The 19,856-nt window shown below is 47.9% G+C and overlaps 1 protein-coding gene across 10 annotated transcripts in view; it reads left to right on the forward strand.

Annotated features, from left to right (window-relative positions):
- TLN2 (talin 2) overlaps nt 1-19,856 on the forward strand; it is a 429,909-nt gene that overhangs the window by 52,635 nt on the left and 357,418 nt on the right. For all 10 annotated transcript variants that reach the window (XM_034994419.1, XM_034994414.1, XM_034994422.1 and 7 more), the window contains exon 2: nt 18,985-19,074. The gene's annotated coding sequence lies outside the window, so the exon portion shown is untranslated. The remainder of the gene's footprint in view (nt 1-18,984; nt 19,075-19,856) is intronic.

The raw sequence follows: 19,856 nt of genomic DNA on the forward strand, positions 1-19,856 counted from the left end.
ATTGGCTAGTTGGGAAAAAAAAAAAAGTGGTAAAATATACATAACAGGGGCGCCTGGGTGGCTCAGTCATTAAGAGTCTGCCTTCAGCTCAGGTCATGATCCCAGGGTCCTGGGATCGAGCCCAGCATCGGGCTCCCTGCTCAGTGGGAAGCCTGCTTCTCCCTGCTTGTGTTCCCTCTCTCACTGCCTCTCTCTCTGTCAAATAAATAAATAAAATCTTAAAAAAAAAAAAATATATATATATATATATACATACACATAACATGAAACTTGGCACTTGAGCCATGAAGTACATTCCCATGGTTGGGCACCCATCACTGCTTTCCGTCACCAGAACTTTTTCATCATCCCAAACTGAAACTCCATACCCAGTACATGCTAACTCCTTGTTCCCCCGTCCCTCGGCCCCTGGCACCCACCATTCTCCTTTCTGTTGCTATGAATCTGTGTATTCTGCACCTCATTAAGAGGAATTATAGAATATTTGTCCTTTTGTGTCTGGCTTGTGTTTTGAAGTTGACATTTTTCTTGGTATTTTAAGGAAGCCCTCTGATCAAAGTAGAGGAGAATGGGCTTTTCTCTCCTGTGGAGGCAGTCCTCCCCCTCCCTCTGCCTGTCCTTGTCCAGAGTGGCAAGGCCAGTGTTCTGCCTCAGCTAATCCTCTGTGTGGAATGAGCCGACAGCTGGGGGCTCCCAAAATTTGCTGCCGGCTGTTCTCAGGCTTCAGCATTTTCTCTAGAATGTTGAACTGAGGTTGCGAGACAAAGTACAGATTTCCCAGTTGAATTTAAATCTCAGATAAACAGCAAAAAAAAAAAAAAAAAAGTATAAATATGTCCCCTATATTGCATGGGGGCATACTTAGGAATTCCTTGTGGCTTTCTCTGCAATTGAAAATTAACTAGGTATCTTGTATTTTTATTGGCCAAAATCTGGGCAACCCAATGAACACAAAATAAAGTGGCTCATGAGTGAAAGGCCATAGAGTTGGCTACAAAGATCTCCGAAGATGGGTGAATTTGATGGCAGGTTGAGAGCGAAAGGCTATTTGGCTTGTGGTAGAATGTTAAAAAATTTGGATCCCAGAAGTTGTATTTTAAAGTAACTGCATAGACTTCCATTGGTTATGTTTGCAGATAGAGGCAGTATTTACCTGCTGGTCAAACTATGATCTGCTCATGGCAGGTACCAAAAGTAGGACCCCTAATCTTAGGGCACTTATTCCTGTGCAGTTTCAGGATACCTGCTAGCATGGATCCAGGGGGAGTATTTGAGGGGTTCCCCAGAGCCAAGCTGTGTGTCTGCCCTGGCCGTGGTTTCTCTTGTTGACTGATAGAGCCAGCTGTGGAGGGGTGGTTTTATGTAGTGTGAAAAATCAAAACTTGATGCTTCGTTTCCCTCTTGTCCCTTCCTGTTCAAGAGTGAATGGTCCTCAGATTTATTCTTGTGGTGCTACTTTGAATCAGCCTTCCAAGTGTGAATTCAACAAGAATGCAACTGATGATGAGTGTTTGCCTTGAGTAAGTCAGGCTGACGCTGAATCATTCCTTCTCTGTTCTCTGTGTAGCTGTTTTCCCTTGCCCTCCCCCTTGGATTTGGGTTCCTGGGTCTGGCTGGCTTTTTTTCCTCGGTGTGTTGGAGGAGAGAAAATAATAGTTTTCAGGGTTTGCAAACAGTGTGAGCCCTTCCTGTAGCTGCTGGTGGGTAGGTGGAGAAAATCAGTGTTTGGCTCTCTTCTCCAGAGGCCAGGCCCACCTGCAGATGGGGTCCCTGGTCCCTGGCGACATGGGGGAGAGCAGAGGGGGTTGGCTGCCAAAGAGGTCCCCTGAGGGACCTGTTACTCTGTTCACAGTAAAGATGTACATGATTTATTTTGGGGTTTTGAAGCCCTAGCAGTTTGTGGCTCATTTTGGCCTCTTTCTTCCCCAAGGGACTATGTGCTATTTAATGACTCAACCCTGATTGTACTCTGGACGTTTCCTTTCCACTGAGGTCAGTTTATAGAGCCGTCCTCAAGCAAATGTTTGTGTAGGGGAGAGGGAGAAAAAGAAGGAAGAAGGGAAGCCTCTGGGCCCCCAAAAGTGGCCTTCAACTGCTGCCCCCATGCACTGGGGACACCCTGACATTTTAATGTACAGTGCTGCTAGCTTCTAGGCCTACTGGAGGAAGCTGGTTGGCTGTGCTGATGGGCACGTGGGGGCCTGCTGTCTTTAGGGCTGCTCATTCTCTGGCCAGGTGCCCCATTGAGGACTCGGGGACCCAGCTGGGGGGACACCTTCATGGGGTATGGGATCATCCTTAGGTCTGGTTGTTAGAGGTGGGGCGTCAGGCAGGAGCCTCAGAGTGAAAACTTCAGAAGTTGGGTCCTGGGTCTGTACCACCACCTCCACAGAATGTCTCCTTCTGCCTTAACTCTGTAGCACTTGAGCTTGACACTGGGAGGCCAGGGCTGGGGCAGGAGCAGATGTGGCGTTCTGACCAATGAGGTCCAGCTCCTTAGTTTGGCTCAGATGCTGGAAGTCTCGTTTCCTTTATTCAGCACTTTCGAGGAAGAGTGGCCCAGGGTAGCCTAGTAAGGACCGAGCTCCTTGCGGTAAAGGTCTGAGGAGATGGCTTGTAGAGCATTCTTCCCAAGGCCCTGCCTTCCTCTGACCATATGGGATGGAGGTGGGGGGGGGGGGCGCGGCGGAGAAGAGATAGACGCTAGCATCTTGTTTTCTCCCTCTCCCTACCCCCCCATTCCTCTAGACAGATTGATTTCCTGCCTCTGCTCTTCCTGAGGGGCTGACGGCATCAAACATGCTGGGGAAACATTGACATTGGGGGTAATTTGTGGGCAGTTAGGTCTGTTACTAAGGACAAAGAATTTGAGCAAAGAAGAGGGACAAATAACTGGTTATAAAGAAAACAGTGGTATGTGCTGCTCTTCTTGGAGGGTCTGTCTTGGGCAAAGGGATGTGGTACCTGCTGAGGGAAATGGGGAAGCATTGAGGACCTTGAGTCTGCCTGCAGGGAGTCTGATGAGACGGGGAGACCAAATCCCTGCGCTTGGCAGGTCAGGGAAGACTACCCAGCAGGCAGGGGGAGTGAGGGGGGCCTGCGGGGAGCTCAGAGGGGTTCATGGAAGTGCGGCTTCAGCTGAGCCTGGAGTGGTGTCCGATGTCAGAAAGCAGAGGAGGGCATTCTGGGTGGGAGAGACTGAAGAAACAAGGACCAGAAGGTGGGAGGGCACAGGTAGTTAAAAGACAGGGGCTGTGAACTGATGAAGCAGGCTTCATTTTTTATTTCACTTTTACACCTTGACTAGTGCCCAGTTGGATGTTGGTTGGTCACTTCGAAAAAGATGAATCTCTACCTCTTGCCCCTACTCTTCAACCTCTACAGTTAGCGCTGCCCCAGAAGACCTGCCTGGAAGGCCCCCACAACCCTTCGGTGGCCAGATCTCACAGCCCTTCAGGTTTTGCTGTTCATCCTCCTTTTCTCGTAGTACCCTCTCCTTTTTGCCTCTAGAACACCTTATTCCCATGACCTGCCTTCTCCTGGGACCTTTCCTTCTTTATTTTTTTTTTTAAAGATTTTATTTATTCATTCAAGACAGAGAGAGAGAGAGAGAGAGAGAGCATGAGCAGGGGGAGAGGCAGAGGGAGAAGCAGGCTCCCCGCTGAGCCAGGAGCTGGACATGGGGCTCGATCCCAGGACCCTGGGATCATGACCCGAGCCCAAGGCAGATGCTTAACCATCTGAGCCACCCAGGCGCCCCAGGACCTTTCCTTCTTGGCCATGCCTCCTGTCTCCTGCATGGGTCTACACTCCCCAGGCTTCAGTCCTCCAAGCCCACTTCCCTCCCTCCCTTGGCCCCTGCGCTGAGGGCTTTATTCCACACCCAGGCCCACGGGAGTCCTTGTTGGCTCTCTGCTCTTCGGCAAGCTCCCCTAGCCATACCCGTGTCACCAGCCTAGCTCCTGGGGGTTAGGATTCTGCAGCTGTGAGCCTCTGAAATGCAAAGAACTGAAGACGATTCCACAAACATCTAATTAAACGCCCTCTGAATGCAAGCTCCAAGGGAGACCAAGAACTCCCGGGGATCATCCAGTTGGTATCTGCTTCCCCTCCAGCCTCCTGTTTGCAAGCGCCTCCTCCCTTGAAAGCTCTGAATGAGCTCTAAGTATCCAGGAAGGCTGACAGCCTACTGTCCTTTTCGGTCACTTGAAATTGACGACCTTCTAGGGTGTCAGACTTGCTAGCCGTGTGGCGAGAGGCCACGAGCATCTACTGGATTTCCAGAGCTGCAGTGAGAACAGCCTCGCCACACAGGAGGAGGCAGATGTGCTCTTGAGTGGGTCCTCCCCACGGCTTAGAATGCGGGGCTGGGCCCCAGGGATTTGAGTGTTCTCTGGGTCGGTGTCCTGCGCAGGCGACTTTGAATTTCACACCCCTGTCACACAGCCAGTGCCTGGAAACCCTGAAACTATTCCTGGTATTCATAATTCACATCGGGTAGGCTTAGGTGGTATTTATAGCGCTCCCCAAGACCAGTTACTGCCCCAGGAGGTAGTGACACTTACCAGGTGCAGCGGAGGAGACACAGGGCTGAAGACATGCTTTTTCCGGCTAATTTTAGATTCCCAGTGGATGGGGATGGGAACGAGGGCTTATCACACAGTCAGTATGCTTTCAGAGGCTCTGATCGCCCTGGGAGACTGAAGTACGGACATTTGTGGCCCTTTCTGTTCCTAGGGCTTGCTGCCCTCTGTGTTTGTGCCTCCCTGCCCAGGTTCTCCCTAGCTCTGCCCTTTCTTGATGCCCCACTGCAGGAAAGCGTGCAGACAGGGCTTCTTGACGTTCTAGCATTAGGCCACAAGCTGTGGGATGGGGGTTTGGAGCGGGAGAGGACTTAACCAGTAGGACATCGTGCCTTACAAACTGTTGTACAACCTGGTAATGCTGTTGAGTTTGCGTCTGCACTGTAGCGTAGGGAAGGGTGATATCCTTGGGGTTTCCTGGAGATTTTTGAGCTGCCTATTCTTTTAAGGCAGAGGCGGGTGACTGCAGAGGCTCTAGGCCCCGTCTATCTCGGGCGTTTAGGCCTTGCTGTCAGAAGAGCCTCTTCAAATGAGCTGCCTCCCCGAGAGGGGGGCCCCGCATGGGGAGAGCGCCTGCTGCGGACAAGGTGTACCAGAATATGGAGAGGCAGGAGGCCGCCTGGGGTGTGTTGGTGTTTCTACCATCCCTCCCCCGTTACAAAGCCCTGACAAGCTGAGGCCCTTGACAAAGGGGAGGTGTGTGGCAATGTGACTGGGCAAGTGCTTGCTTGAATGTTTGTGGGGACCAGCGGCCAGGTGGAGGAGCCCAGGGAAGGGTGGCCAAGTCCTATTTTGCCTCCTTTGCTGCTTGGCTCTAGGTGGGCCTCTCATTTGTCATCTCTTGCCTGAAGCACCCAGGACAAATTGCCTGGGGTGGTTTTCTTTCGTGTGGCTTGTGATGACTTGAGCTACCTGTCCTGGTATAAATAGCCATAGCTTGGAAGCAGGTCTGCCAGAAAGCTTGGGGGGTGGGGTGGGGTGGGGAAATCTTTCCTTAAATGATGGTGACGGGACAGTCGGGTCTGATTCACTCTTCCTCACCAACAGTTGTTGGGTCTTGGCTTCCCCTTCTTGGGATTTGGAGAGATTCAGAGGAGGCAACAATGGAGCCTTTATTGGCTGCCGGCTCCCAGAGCAGCCCTGCTGTGGTCGTGCTGGCATCGTCCTCCGAGCAAGGGCTTGCGTAGGGATGGAGAGTGGGGACAAAGCTTGCTTTTGTGCCCAGGCCTTTCTCCAGTTTCTCTGCGTGCTGAGGATCAGGCAGGGTCATCCGCCCGCCTCTCCCCTCATTCCTTGAGATGGGTATTAAAAATGGTAAGTTTGCAGTCTTTCACGTTGGGGGTCCTTCTATGCTTGTCACTTCTCCTTCTGAGTTGGGTGTAGTAAGAAGGGACAAAAGAGACGTGTCTGGTTGGTCCTGGTTTTTTTGCACCTTTTGTGGAATGTGTCTGAAACCTCTGTGGGGGAAGGGTTGTATACAAATAAGAAACGTGGGGTTGAGGGGGTGCCTGGGCGGTTCAGTCAGTTAAGCATCCGGCTCTTGATTTCGGCTCAGATCGTAATCTCAGGGTCCTGGGATCGAGCCCCACGTTGGGCTCTGTGCTCAATGGGGAGTCTGCTTGAGATGCTCTCTCTCCCTCTTCCTCTGCCATCCCCTCCCCCACCTCCATGCACCTGTTCACTCTCTCTCTGTCTCAAACCTTAAAAAAAATGCGGGGTTGATGCAGGGTTGAGTGGTCCCCTCAGGCAGCCAGATCTGCTCAGCCTAGGCATTTCTTCTTTCTTACTCTATTCTTCATTCCTGCCCCCTTTCCCTGGTGACAGGGGATGTGATGGGAGGCCACGGTGGTTAAACCACCAAAGAGTCTGCTAACTCACATGGTCACGTGGCACAGCTACATTTGGCAAGCAGTGTCAAGACAATTTAATTGCTCTTTCTACCCTATAGGGCAGAAAAATAATAGGATACCAGAATATGAATGTGTTATTCAAAAAAAGGTAAAGTATTTTTTAAATCGGTAACTACATCTCCACTATTCCTTGAGCCTTGACTATCCTTTGAAATTGATTTACAACAGAGGGACCTTTATTAGAGGTAGTTAGAAGCTCTGATGGAGATTGCTGCCGGCCCAGGAGTGGCCTGGTCAGCACAGAAGAGGGAAAGTACAAGTGTTGGCTAGACCCTATCTGAGCACATGAAGTAATGGTCCAGGATGCCTTGCTTTGTAGGAGTCAGGAAGGAGGGTTGATGAGTTTTGTGAACAAATCACGGAAGGAGCCCCCTGCAGAGTATACTTTCACTGAAGGAGAGGGCCAGGTTGCAGGTACTGCTCTTAGGCTCTGTGCTGCCCACAGCCGATCCTCCCTTGGCTTCAGTCTCCTGAGAGGCCTGTGGGCGGGCCAGTTAAGGTAAGCCATGGAGTTGGCTGGTGGCCCCATGCGTTAGGGAGGTCTGTTTTAGAATCTGCCACTGTCGTTGGCTTCCTGGTGTCGAGCCCATGATTTCCTTTCCTGGACCCTGAGGGTGGAGATTCCTAGCCTGGGGGTTTGCAGGCATGGATACTGGAAAGGTATTCCACCTCAGGGATGCAGGAAAGTCTGCGGAGTCAGAGGGGCTGCTGTGCTTAGGAGGAGGGTGGGGTAGTGCTGTAGGCTGAAGAAGGAGAGAGGAACAGGAGGAAATGGCCCTGAGCTGGGGGGTGTGGCTTTGCCAGTTGGTCCAGGCCTCCCTTCTAGGACTGGAGAACACAAAGCCAGCTTGGTGCAAGGCTTCGGTGGGAATGGGAACCACATGGAGGCTGCAGGCTGGACTGCATCCTCGGATTTCTCCTTCCCTATTGCATTGCTTTGTGTCTCATCTTTAATTGAAATGCCCTTGTTAGGAAATCCAGCTCTGGTGAAAAGCTATCCTGACCGCAGAGCAACCACCCCCATAGTCAGGAGGAGGATGTGGAAGAAGACACTAAAACAACTGGAGAATCCCAAGAATTGCCTTTTTGTTGTACAGTTGGGCTGTTGGCGGTGGCCACGGGCCCTGTGGCTGTTGGGGAGGATTTACTCCCCTTCAGAATAGGGGGGCCTCCTGCCTCGCCCCCAACCCCATGGCTCTGGTAACCCTTTTCTGAACTTCCACTGATGTTTTTGTATCCTCTTGCCACCCTCCAGTGCTAATAGTGAGTAAAAAAGATAAAAGGCTCTGCTGTATTTAAACTCTTGAAAACTGTCCCTCTTAGGGAGCAAGGCTAAAGCCCCCCACTGACTTCCCCTTGCTCTGACCCCGCCTCCAGTGGCTGAGGGATGACGAGGCGCTCGCTGGTGTTGCCCCCTGAATCCTCTCTTCTCTTCCTCCCTCCTTCCTTGAAAACAAATGACAGCTCTGTTTTTCGGATGTGGATGCTGAGAAGCAGTGCTAGTCATGGACCGATCCTGTGAGGAGAGGCAGTGGCCTTCCTGGCTGGGGGCGCCCATCCGGGCTTGTCCTGCCGTTGGACTCCATGCTTCACTCGAGCTCCAGGACCCCGTGCTTCTGGTTGACATGCAACCCTTGGTTGCTGAACAAGAAGTGTTGAATGTTCCTAAGAGTTGTCCTTTGAGTTCTTAGAACAAATCGTCATTTCCTGATACTACTTTCCTTGTAAATGTGAAACTGTATAGAAAGTAAAGTTAGTTTCTTGGAGAGTTGAGTCATTGGGAAGTTACCTTTGTATTTTTAATTTTGTCCATGTGATTGGACTGTGTTTTAAGTTCTATCTGACTTGGAAGATGTGTTTAGCTGCAAGTGTTCCTCAGTCTACTAGGGAACCCAGATACTTGGGCTGCGGGTAAATAATTAGAAACTTGGAGTTGCGGAGGATCACTTTTATTCTGGGTAGCAGCCAAATATCAAGCATTCTTGGAAGGTCTGATGAAATGCTCATTTTAAATGCAAATTCTTTGCACAGTTAGAAGGAAAATGGAATCGTTCTGGCTCCAAGCATTCGCTCAGCATTTTTGCCATTCCTTCTGATGGCTGAGGGGAGGGCTTGTGACTAAGTCCTTCAGCATTTTTATTATGATTTCGGATTTGTGCTTGCTAAGAGGAAGCCTTGCTCTGGGACATTAACCCTCTGTTGCCATCTGTGGTGTTTTCACTGGTCTCCCCCTCCCCCTCCCCAATCTTTGGATTACCTCTCTCATTTGGTTTATGGATGACGGATGTACTAGGAAATTCATGGTGAGTGGTTTTTGTTGTTGTTTGAAGCGAATGAAATGTGTTAAACACCAGCTCCTGGGCTATGTGCCTTATAGCCTTAGAAGTTCAGCTTCCCTCTTGGTTCCTCTTCTGGATGTCTTCTCCCACTTCTCTGGTTAGCCCACTACTCTGTCCCAGCCTGGGATCCGGAGAACCCTTGGACTTGTGCATGATGGGACAGTAGGATTCCTGTGCAGCTGGCTGGATGGCTGGCTCCCTGTCCTGGACTGTCTGAGGAACACATGCACAATGATGAACCTACAGAGGTAGTTAAAGATGTTAGTCTTCTCATATCAGACAAGTTAAATTCCTCTTTCTGAAAGTGAGAATTTTACTTGGAAAACAACTTCTGTGTTCTTTGGTTCTAGAGGCCGTTAGGTAGTATATGGAGATGCTCAGCCTCCCAGTTAATCTGGTCTCTTTCATGGGAGGTGTGCATTCAGCTAGAGCCAGGAGATAAGGTTTTGGGAATGGCAAGGTGGCAGCATATTTTTTTCTATCCCTAAAATAATGACTTGATACTGAGGCTATCCCCTAAGCTGGGGTGGCAGGCTGATTGATGGTTGCCAAGCATTATGAAAATGGAAAAACCATATACATCGTTGAGCGCAATTATAGCCATGTCATTTCCTTCTACTTTTATTGTAAAGCTGTCTCACTTTGTTGCTTACGCATTTTTGCGTAACAATATAGAATTTGAAATGCAGTTGCCATATTGGTCCTTAGTTTGTTGATTGCAAAGAATCATTTTAGAGTTGGAAAGAGCTCCTCAGGTCTAGGAACTCTCTGCTTTTCATTTCTGTGAACTGGGAGGTCACCAGGGACTTCTTTGGTGGGTGGTGATACAGAGAAACAAGTTATCTTCAGCATTGCTGCTCCTCCCAATGTAAATGTGATAGGGCTGAGAGAAGACTGGTGGGGATGTGCCCCTGATCAAATGCCCCTTTTAGAGTAAGAGACAATAAGTAGCTCCAGGCTTGAACTGCCATACTGGAAGGCTTTGAGAAGTAATGGTTGAATCCAGTTTAGAGGTTGCAAAATCTCTGAAATGGGCAAGCATTGTCATTGTTGAATGACAATGAACCAGAGACCTAGGAATTCAGGTGCTATGCCCAGACCAAGCAGCCCACCATGGGAAGAATTAGGATTTAGGACTTTGCCTGAGTGTTCTTCCTGCTTCCTGTATTTTAATAAGGGTTCTGAGCCTCCGTACCATTGGCCTCCATACCACTGGTTGGATGATTCTGTTGTGGAGGCTGCCTTGTGTGTCATAGGATGTTTTGCACCATCCATGGCCTCTACCCACTAGATGCCAGTAGCCTACATTACCACCCCACCTTCGGTTGTGACAGCCAAAAATGTCTCCAGACATTGCCAAATATCCCCCGTTGGGGGTGAATTCTTCCTGGTTGACCACCAGTGTTTGAGTTGTAGATGATGACCCTGGGAATTCATAAACACAACTCTTAGATAGCTTGAACCCTATCCTTTTTTTGTTTTGATATGTGAACTACACAGCTGAAATAGTGTTTACTAGAGCTCTTACAGTAGATAAAACTGGCTCAACGGCCATTTACAAGAAAGTGATAAACACAGTTCTGAACCGAATTGCATTGTGTTTGGGATGACGGTTTTCCCTTGAGCAGATTTAATTGTGGTTTTCTCCTTAGATTTTGGACACAGAGGACTTGTCTCCACTAAGCAGCTTGTACTTCTGATTTTAGCTAATGGTTGTGCATGGGGACAATGTGTGTAGTGAGTAGGGAAGAAGTCAAAATGCTCTGAAGGCGGAGGAGATTTTGGCAATCTGAAAATGGTGATGGATTGGTCTCCCATTTTGCAAACCTTGGTGTAAGCTTGGAAGAGAATGCTTAACAACTTAAACTTCTCTAAATACAGAGCAGGTGTGGGCACAGAAATTGAAGTAGACCATGACTTGATGCATTCAGTAGTTGCTGTGAATCAGTGGCTGCGAAGAGAGAGAGTCTGGAGACCTGGGTACTGTACCTGGGCCAGCCTTATGCTCTTTTGGTCAAGTCACCAAACATTTGGGTGGTAGATTCCTTAGCCTTAGAAGGAAGGGCACAGTCAAGATTCCTGCTTCCTGGATGGGGGTGAAGTGCTGCGTGGTGAAGCAAGGTATATGAGACCATAGGATAAACCTAAGACTCTCACTGGAGCCTTGATTTTGCTCAGGAAATTTGGAAGACGCAAGGTTACTTTTGAATGAAAGCAAGCATGCACGTATTGAATAAGTGCAAAACTTGCATGATCTGAATTTAAGCTAGAACATTGAACTCAATAAATGAAGGCAATTTAATGCTTGCTGTGAATTTCTTCTCCATGCCAGGTGCTTCCCTGCCCGCCCCCCCCCCCCCCCCACATTTTGTTGGAAAATTCTGGCAGAGTTTGCCAAGTCATGGGCCCAGGGATCTCCAAAATTACTTCTACATGTAAAATTTCTTGTGGGAATAAAAAAAAACCTTGGTGTAGAATCTAAGGTAAGTTCAGCAACATGCTCAGCAACAGAGAAGACCTTAGGGGAAAAGGGATCATGATAATAAAGGTTGTTTAGCCTTTAAGAATTCACATACTTCAAAGTTTACCTTCTTTCCTTTTGGCTTAAATGGGAAAACTTTTGGCTTGCATTGGCCTGTAAACAACACTGAAAAGGTGATGGGCCTAGTGTTGTTGTGGGACGCTAAGGATTTCAGCACATTACCTGAGAGTTGACCTAATCTACAAAATGTGCCAGAGGAGATAGCATGCTTTATAAATTTATTTGAAATGGCATCAATGAAGTTGGCCTTGGAGTCAATGTTGAAAGTTAAAATGACCGACTGGCAAAATTACCTAGCTGGGGAAAGTTAGAAGAGTAAGACACTCCATCCAGTCAATTTTTGTTTCTGAAGTTATTTAATGTTACAAAGGAGTTGTTTTTTGATGTTGATGTTCGTGACCATTCTTTAGAAATTAACGTCAAAAGCTTCAGACGGGACCCCACATCCCCACACTATCTGGTTTCTGGAGAGCAATAAGGCGGGTGACTGGCAGACACCTAGGAATGAAGAACACCTAGGAATAAAGCAGTTGCTGAGTAAAACTGCTCCTGTAACCATTTGTCAACATTACCTTATGTGAGGCAACTTTACTATGTGACGTAACAAAGATAATTTATAATGTCTTCATGCAGGCAGGGGTTTTTCTTTGTCTTTTCTTGGCGTGTAATTGAAACAGAGCCTGGACCAAATGAGAAACATTTGTGTTTGGAAAAAGATTCCAGAGGCTTCTTGACTGGGGTCCTACACTGCTTCCTTATTTTCCTTGGAGCGTGTATGCAGACTTCTCATCTGAGATGAGCATTAACAACATTGCCATTTCTATCTGTTCATAAGCGAATGCATTTTAGGATCAAGGGAATGGTGTAAATTCTAGACCCACAGGACGCACCCAGTGAATCAGAAGAAAAAGTGTGGAGGTTGATCTGTCTCAAGAAATCCGTGGCTGTAGAATGAATGTATAAATATAGTTGCTTTAACAATGCTACTTCCCCAGAAGCTGTGTCCTTCATAAAGAAAAGTGTGCCTGTGTATTCCAAAGTCACATACTTTCCGAGTAGGTCCCGGAGGAACACCAGCTTTGCAGAGGAAGTGGGGTCTTCAGCCCTTGGGGAAATAGGGCCTGAATGGGGTGGACTGATGTGATTGAATACTTGTGTTAGTGCTGTGTGTGTGTGTGTGTGTGTGTGTAAAACTCTTAATAACCCCCCCCCCCCCAAAAAAAACCCAAACCTATCCTCTTGTTCAGGCTGTCAGTGTGCGTGGTTTGATTCTAAAATGGGCACCCTGAGAGCCACCCACAAGAACCCTTGAAACATTAAGGCATGGTCACTTCATAGGTAACTGAGTCCTCACTGTTGGCCAAGGTTTATGTTGGATGCTCTGTAGGGCACCCAGGTAAAGGTGGTGGCTTCCTGACCTGTCAGGAACTCTCAGGGAGGTGAGAGGTTTGAGGTCTCCCATAGTGAGACAGTGAGACAAAAGCCGACAGCATGTAGGGGAAGGAAAGACTCATTTTGATTGGGAGCATCAGAGGGATTGTCTTAGAGGCTGGGAAGGAATGTGAGCCGGATTTGGGGGGAAGGTAGATTTATATCTGGTGATGCCGGTTGGGCTTTCCTGGAAGGAGTGTGACTTGAGCACAGACCCCGAAGTGGGTGAGTGGAAGGCAGGAAGTGGTGGGATTCTCCCCGGAACATTCTGGAGCCTGATTTGTGGCTCATGGAGGCGTGTCTGTGTGTGTGTCTGTGGGAAGGGGCTGAGTTGGGGCAAATCATGTAGGGGTCTAATTGTGCAGGGCTTCCTATCCCAAGGTAAGAAATCTCAGTGTGGTGGAGAAGGGAGAAAGGAGGTAGAGAAGGCAGTACTACAGACAGGATAGAAAGGCACAGGAAAGAAGAAAATGAACACCTTTGAGTCTAAATTTGGGTCTTTCTGCTGCTGTCAGACTGATTGATGGGGAAGCCAAGCTGCTCATGTATCCTGGGCCTTTGGGAAGACTGTTGATTTTTTTTTTTCTTTTTTTTCAGATTTATTTATTTATTTATTTGACAGAGAAAGACACAGCGAGAGAGGGAACACAAGCAGGGGGAGTGGGAGAGGGAGAAGCAGGCTTCCCACTGAGCAGGGAGCCCCATGCGGGGCTCGATCCCAGGACGCTGGGATCATGACCTGAGCCAAAGGCAGACGCTTAACGACTGAGCCACCCAGGTGCCCCCCCTTTTTTTTCTTGTATCTTTATTTCAGTTGTAAGTTTTCAAACCTGAATGTGGAATCACGGACTCAGGCTGTACTCAGAAGAGGTCCAGTCATACTCTTCTTCCTCCCCAAATTCTTAACTCCTGTTAGTTGTCTGTGAAGTTCTCTGTAAAGAATCCTTACTGCCTCTTTTCACTGTTCCCTGGCTCTGAGCCTACTGGGTGCCCTGTGTAAGGTGCAAGGGATGCCTCCAGGAAAGGGCAGTCCTTGCTCTGTAGGAGCTCCAAGCTGAGACAGGAGAGAAGAGAGGATTAGGATTCTAGACCAGTATGAAAAGCGCGCTGGTGGGGATTTCCCAAAACCTGCACAGGGAATTACAGGAGAGCGTACGAGGGAGCGCTGGTTGGGACGGGGCGCTGGACAAGACCACCAGCTGTTTGACACGACGGGTTGTGGCTTACTTAAATATTTCCTACCTTCGCGTGGGGCCTAAAGTTGCCTTCTAACAGCTTAGCCTTGAAGTATGGCCAGTATTTTGGGGCTTTTTTGGGGTCATTTTAATCCCCCAGCCGCTCCCCCAGCCCTAGTTTGGGGCAGAACACAGGCTATTGTGTGTGGGAGTTAGTCACGGGATCCTTAATCCTTCTGTGTCAAGTATTGCATATGGAATAAAACTGTCCTGGAATTACTTTGCTATTTTAAAAATGTATGTAGGAGAGAGTGGGGTTAATTAAAAATTTATTTTAGAGCATTTTTATCCTAATCTCCTATCTCCAAGGATACCAGAAGTACAACTATTAGTTGTGTGTGTGTGTGCATGCGCATGCGCACGAGTGCTTGCGCATTTGCAGGGAAGAATCTTTAAAACTTTTTCACCTTAAAAGGAACTACCACCTTCTCCTAGCACTCAGCACGTGCCTGTCATCTGGGTGTGTAATAAAAGGGGCAAACGTGAGGGCTACAGGAATAGAGCTACATTCATGCCTCTCACCCACCCCTTCAGGACTGTGTGCCATCCCATTACCCAGGGCACCTGGGGAGAGGCACCCTGAGGCCTGGAGGTGTGGCCTTTTCCTGCCTGTGTTCTCCAAGGCATGTGGAAGTCACTAGGACTTACACTTGAGCACAGTCCCGTGCCCCAGAAATGCAGGGCTGTCGTTGGAGGGTCTACTTTCAGTCCTGGCCCGGGCCTTGATGGAAAGGAACTAGTTGTTAGATGGAGTGACTAACGCCAGGGACTTGCTCCTCATTGCGAGTGTCAGCCCCCTCCTTGGCTGAAGAGTCTCATCTGCAGATTGTCTGGGTTAAACATAAAAAAGCTACCTCTGGAATTTGTTTCCAGGTTGGGCTGTTCTCCCCTCTGGGTCACAGTGGGTGGGAACAGTGACCGTGCCTGTAAGTGAGCGAGCACTCTGAATTTGAGAAGGATCCCACTTAGAGTCTCAGTGCAAAAGGGGCATGAAATCATTTTGTTCCCTTGTTAGTTGCTGAAACCCTTGTCCTCCTGGAATTGGCAGGCCTTTACTTTTCCTGAACTCCTAGCGATGATTTCCCTGGAAGCTATTGTTTTGAATCTGTCAAGAAGAATGTTGGGCCTGTTATGTACGTACACTTGCATGCATGCTCACACACATCTACACACACTCAAACTGGGATCCATGCATGCACACACAGGAAAGCCAGGCCTGTCTTGGGTTCCAGAGATGGCAGGATCCAGTGGAATGTTAACTTCTAAAGACAGTGACCTATTAAAGAGTGGGTTCTGTTTTTTACTTAGGCTTTTGCTTTGCTTTTTTAAACCAGGCTTGAGTGAGGAGAAGAGCCTCTTAAGCGGAGGTGAGGGACTGCAATGCTTCCTTTATTAAAGGCACATGCTACGCTGTGTCTACCCAGGGTATCAGTCCAAGCGGTCCCAAACAAGTGAAAATGTTGTTGAATGTCCTGGTGCCAATGTTTGGCAATTATAACCAAAAAATAAAAGTGGCAGCTTTGTCTGTTGCAAAACAGGGCTCGTTTCTGAATTGCATGCTCTTCTTATTTGGCCAAGATGATATTGGTAAGTGTGTGCAAAGGGCTAGGAATTGAGACCTTACTTGTTTCACCTATTTTTTTTTTTTTTTGATAAGCCAGTCACTTGACCACTCCCTGAATGAGCAGAATTCTCCTGAGGAAGGTCAAGGTTTTTTTTTGTTTTTTGTTTTTTGAAAATTTGGGTATGTTCAATCTTTTTTTTTTTTTTTTTTTAAGTTTTTATTTATTTGACACAGAGAGATAGAGAGCACAAGCAGGGGGAGCGGTAGGCAGAGCGAGAGGGAGAAGCAGGCTCTCCACTGAGCAAGGAGCCCGATATGGGGCTCGATCCCAGGACTCTGGGATCGTGACCTGAGCCGAAGATAGCTGCTTAACCAACTGAGCCTCCCAGGTGCCTCAGGAAGGTCAAGTATTAATGAGGCTCCTGGACGAGAATATGTAAGGAACCCTGGCCTTTGTATCCAGCTGAGGAGGGGGAAGGGTCAAGTGTTCCTCCAAACTTGTGAAGCCTCTAGGCCTTCATTCTCTTCTCAGCTGATCAGGAAGACTTACTGAGCTAGTTCATGGTAACAGAATGTGCCACAGGAAATAGGCTTGCAGAGCATATAAGAGGAAAGACCACTGGGTTTGCAGAAACCCAACACCAGCTTTTCCCAGAGTGACAGGCAATACCAGAGGTCAGCGTGGCCTCAGCCCCAGAGCACAGGACTGTCCCAGGGCGTGGACGTTTAAAAATGAAAATGTATTTATAGACAGTGCCCCTGGGGCCAGAATTTTCACTGTTCCTTTGTGGGCCCCACCCTTTGACAAGCACAGACCTCATTCCACAGGCTTAGTGGTGTGTCTTAAATGGGGGCTGGAAGTCCTTGTCATTGACCTGACTCCCAACTCCCCCCAAAAAAGAAAAAAAAAATTGCTTTGTGACACATCCATAGAAGAGTATATAAAATGTCTAGGCACAGTTTGAAGAGTAAATTGAACGTCTGTGAAGCCCACAGCCAGGGTAAGAAAGCAGTGTTCCAAATACAGTACAGGATCCCCTGTCACTGCAGAGGTGACAAGTGTCTTAACTTTTTTTTTTTTAAACCAATCCTGCCTTTCTTATTGTTAGTACCTATGTATGCATTCCTAAATAACGTGTATTTTTGTTCCCTGATGTTCATTTCATTCTTGGTTTTGGAAAAATCAATGACCAAGTACAAACATAGCTTTGGGAAGCTTCCTGCAGAAACGGCAAAGGATGCCTGGAGGAGCAGAGGGCTCTCAAACTGCTGTGTGCGTTTCTAGCTGCGGGTCTGACTTTTTCCACCAGAAATGCTACCAGAAGTCAATTTTCTCAGTTGGCCCTGCCCTTGTGTATCACTTTGTAAATGGGGTTGTCATTCACACCCCCATTTACAAAGGGGTCATAGAAAGTTTGGAGAGAATTAGAAAAGGGGACTTCTTATAACGTTTTAGTCCAGCCAGATGTACAGAGAGAAACTTCAGGTGGCTTATGAACTCTTTGAAGCTGTATGCGTTATGTTCTTTTGGGTGAAAGAGTCCCATGATACTTCCAGAGGAGTTTGTGGACCCTCCTTCTCCGTAAGGGTAAGGAATAATGTAGCCATCATGGTAGGTGGTGTTTTTTTGTTTTTGTTTTTTTAAATGAAGGCTGGAGCTGTGGAAGACTTGTTGAAATCTGTTAGGTCTGCGTTGACTTTGCAGTCTGAGCGTGCCTGAGTGTTGAAAGGGAAATGAGCAGTAAGTTACACTGTGGATTGTCCAGGGTGGAATTCTTGACCGTGCTGCGGGTGGCCCAGCAGGCTTTACATGCTGTCTGAAACCTGCATCTCCTTTTCTTGACCCAGAGTAACTAAGGAGAATGCCAAAATGGGGGGGGGGGGGGGGGAATTGGGATGGTTGTTGTAGTTTCAAAACAAATGACCTCACTGCCTAAGTTCCACTTGATGCAAGAGAAAACCCTAACTTCTGCCTTATAAATAATGGACCTTTGGGGAAACACATCCAAATACCCATTTAGTGAGGGTGGGGGCAGATGTGTCACTGCTGACGTTCACTCCTTAGAAACAGAATACAGCTACTGTTATTACCAACTCCCTAGTCTTTTCCTTAAGAGATGCAGCAATTTAAATTTATAATGACGGACTTTGACTTCTTCAAAGTAGGGGAGTAATGATGCTTTGTGTGAGCTAACTTACTGTGAGGTACTTTCAGCGTTGTTCCAGCAATGGGAGGGAATTGTTGAGTTCCTTGGCTGAGGGACACCTGAGTTTTACCCCGTTCATGTTCTTTTTATGGATAAGGTACCGGGAGGACAGCAGAGTTAGCTGTGATGTGCCTAGGGATGCCTTGACTTGTCAGGGTCAGCTGGAACTAAAACCCCAGGGAAAGAGTTATTTCCATGATTATGGTTTAAATATATAATTGGATGAAGATCAACTTAAAAACGTAATCAGACTCCTTTCCTAGAGAATTAGCCTTTTGAGCATCCATATCATTTTAACAGAATGACCATTGACCACAGTCTTAGCCCACCCATTTTTGAAATGCCCTACTTAGAGCCTCCGAGCATTTCCTGGGTGTGTTCTGGTCTCTTGGGTCTATAAACTCAATGTCTGGGAAAGGAGCTTTTGTTCTGGTTCTGTGTTCCTTATATTTCCTAAATTGAGACTTTTTAGGTGTTAATTTTTTTTGTTCGTTTACAAAGTTTTTATACTTCTCATACTCAAATGTCTAAGATTTTCTTTTTCTTTTAAATGTTGTTTTTGAAAAAAAAAAAAAAAACAGGAGTTTCACTTAGGCTGTTGAAGTCTTTGGGGATTGGGGAGAGGGGAGAATATAGGGGAAGGATTAAGATTTGGAAATGCAGGCTGCTCTGTCTTGTTTCATCAGTTAAGAGCCAGATGGAATAAGAGTAACATTTAGAAACTGAGTTTTATTAAGGAAAGTATTTTACAGGTAAATTTAAGCTTTATAGACTTGATTCTGTGATTCCATTCCTGGTATTGCCAGTACTTGTTGCTAATTTTGGGCAAGGCAGCTCCCCTTGAAGTCTTGATTTTTCTCCTCTGTAAAGACAGGATGGATCCAATGACCGCCAAGGACACTTTGCAGCTGGGGCCCCATGTTGGGGGGATCTGTAGAGAGGCTGCTCTAGGAGCTGCTGGGGTGGGATGGTGCCCCTCCCAAGACTGAGGACAGAGGGGTTGTCTGCTGTAGGACTGCAAGGTGCTCAGAGACTATTTGCCTTGGGAGTCTTCTTTTTCTACCCACTCTCTCATCTGAACCCCACTGGTGTCCTTTGGTGTAGGGCACACATTGCATCCCTACTGACATGGCCACCTGCCCTAACACATGTCATTTGTCTCCTTTTTGCCAGTGCGCTGTTGTAGGGTAACATCTGGACTGGGTTCCTGGACCCTTGGATGTCTTGCTGCCCACAAACTCCTGGATCAACTTGTTGAAAATAGTGAGTAATCTGCACGTTTCTACTTGGCATGCAACTGTAGACGTGTGGAATTTGAGGGCTGGAGGGTTGTGGCCAGTAGTCCCAGCGCCCAGCCAGATCTGCCCGAGGGGCTGTCTTTCTCACATGCAGCTCCAGGAGCCTTGGAAATGGCAGCTGTGACCATACACGTGGCCTTTCTGACCTTTCTACCCCCAGCAGCCATAAAGGGCATGGGGCCTTCTGGAGCTGCCTCCTTGGAGCTCCTTGGTTGTACACCAGAGCCAAATATTGACTGTCCATCTACATAGGCTACATGCATAGCCTACAGGGACAGACTTCATGGGGGCAAAGGCAGGCGCTGTGCCTCTGCCGGACCTCGTCTTAGCTCATGTGTTCCTCCTCAGCCATCGTGTCTTATTCTCCTGTTACCCTCCCTTTCAGAGAGGCCTTACCTGACTCCTTTCAAGACCCTCTCCTCCAACCCCTCCCCCCATATTCTATCTCTCCATCTTTCCTTTACATCCTTGCCTGCATTTTTCTTTACACTTAAAACAGGATTGGTCTCTTCGGTTATTTGATCGACCACCCATTTGTACTCAAATATTCATTGCGTGAATGAACGTGTTTACTATGTCCCAGTGGCTGAGGTAGGCCCAGTCTGGGCTGTCATGGAACTTCCATGAGGGAAGAGCAAGACCAAGTAAAAGCTACATGGTCACAACCCCAGTGTCACCTGGGCATCTAGTTAAAAAGCAAATGCTGACTGGGTGGGTCTGGGTGGGGCCTGAGATTCTCACCTGGGC

Source organism: Mirounga leonina, unplaced genomic scaffold (assembly GCF_011800145.1).
Source record: "Mirounga leonina isolate KUSES-001 unplaced genomic scaffold, KU_Mleo_1.0 Mir_91, whole genome shotgun sequence".
Lineage (NCBI taxonomy): Eukaryota > Metazoa > Chordata > Mammalia > Carnivora > Phocidae > Mirounga > Mirounga leonina.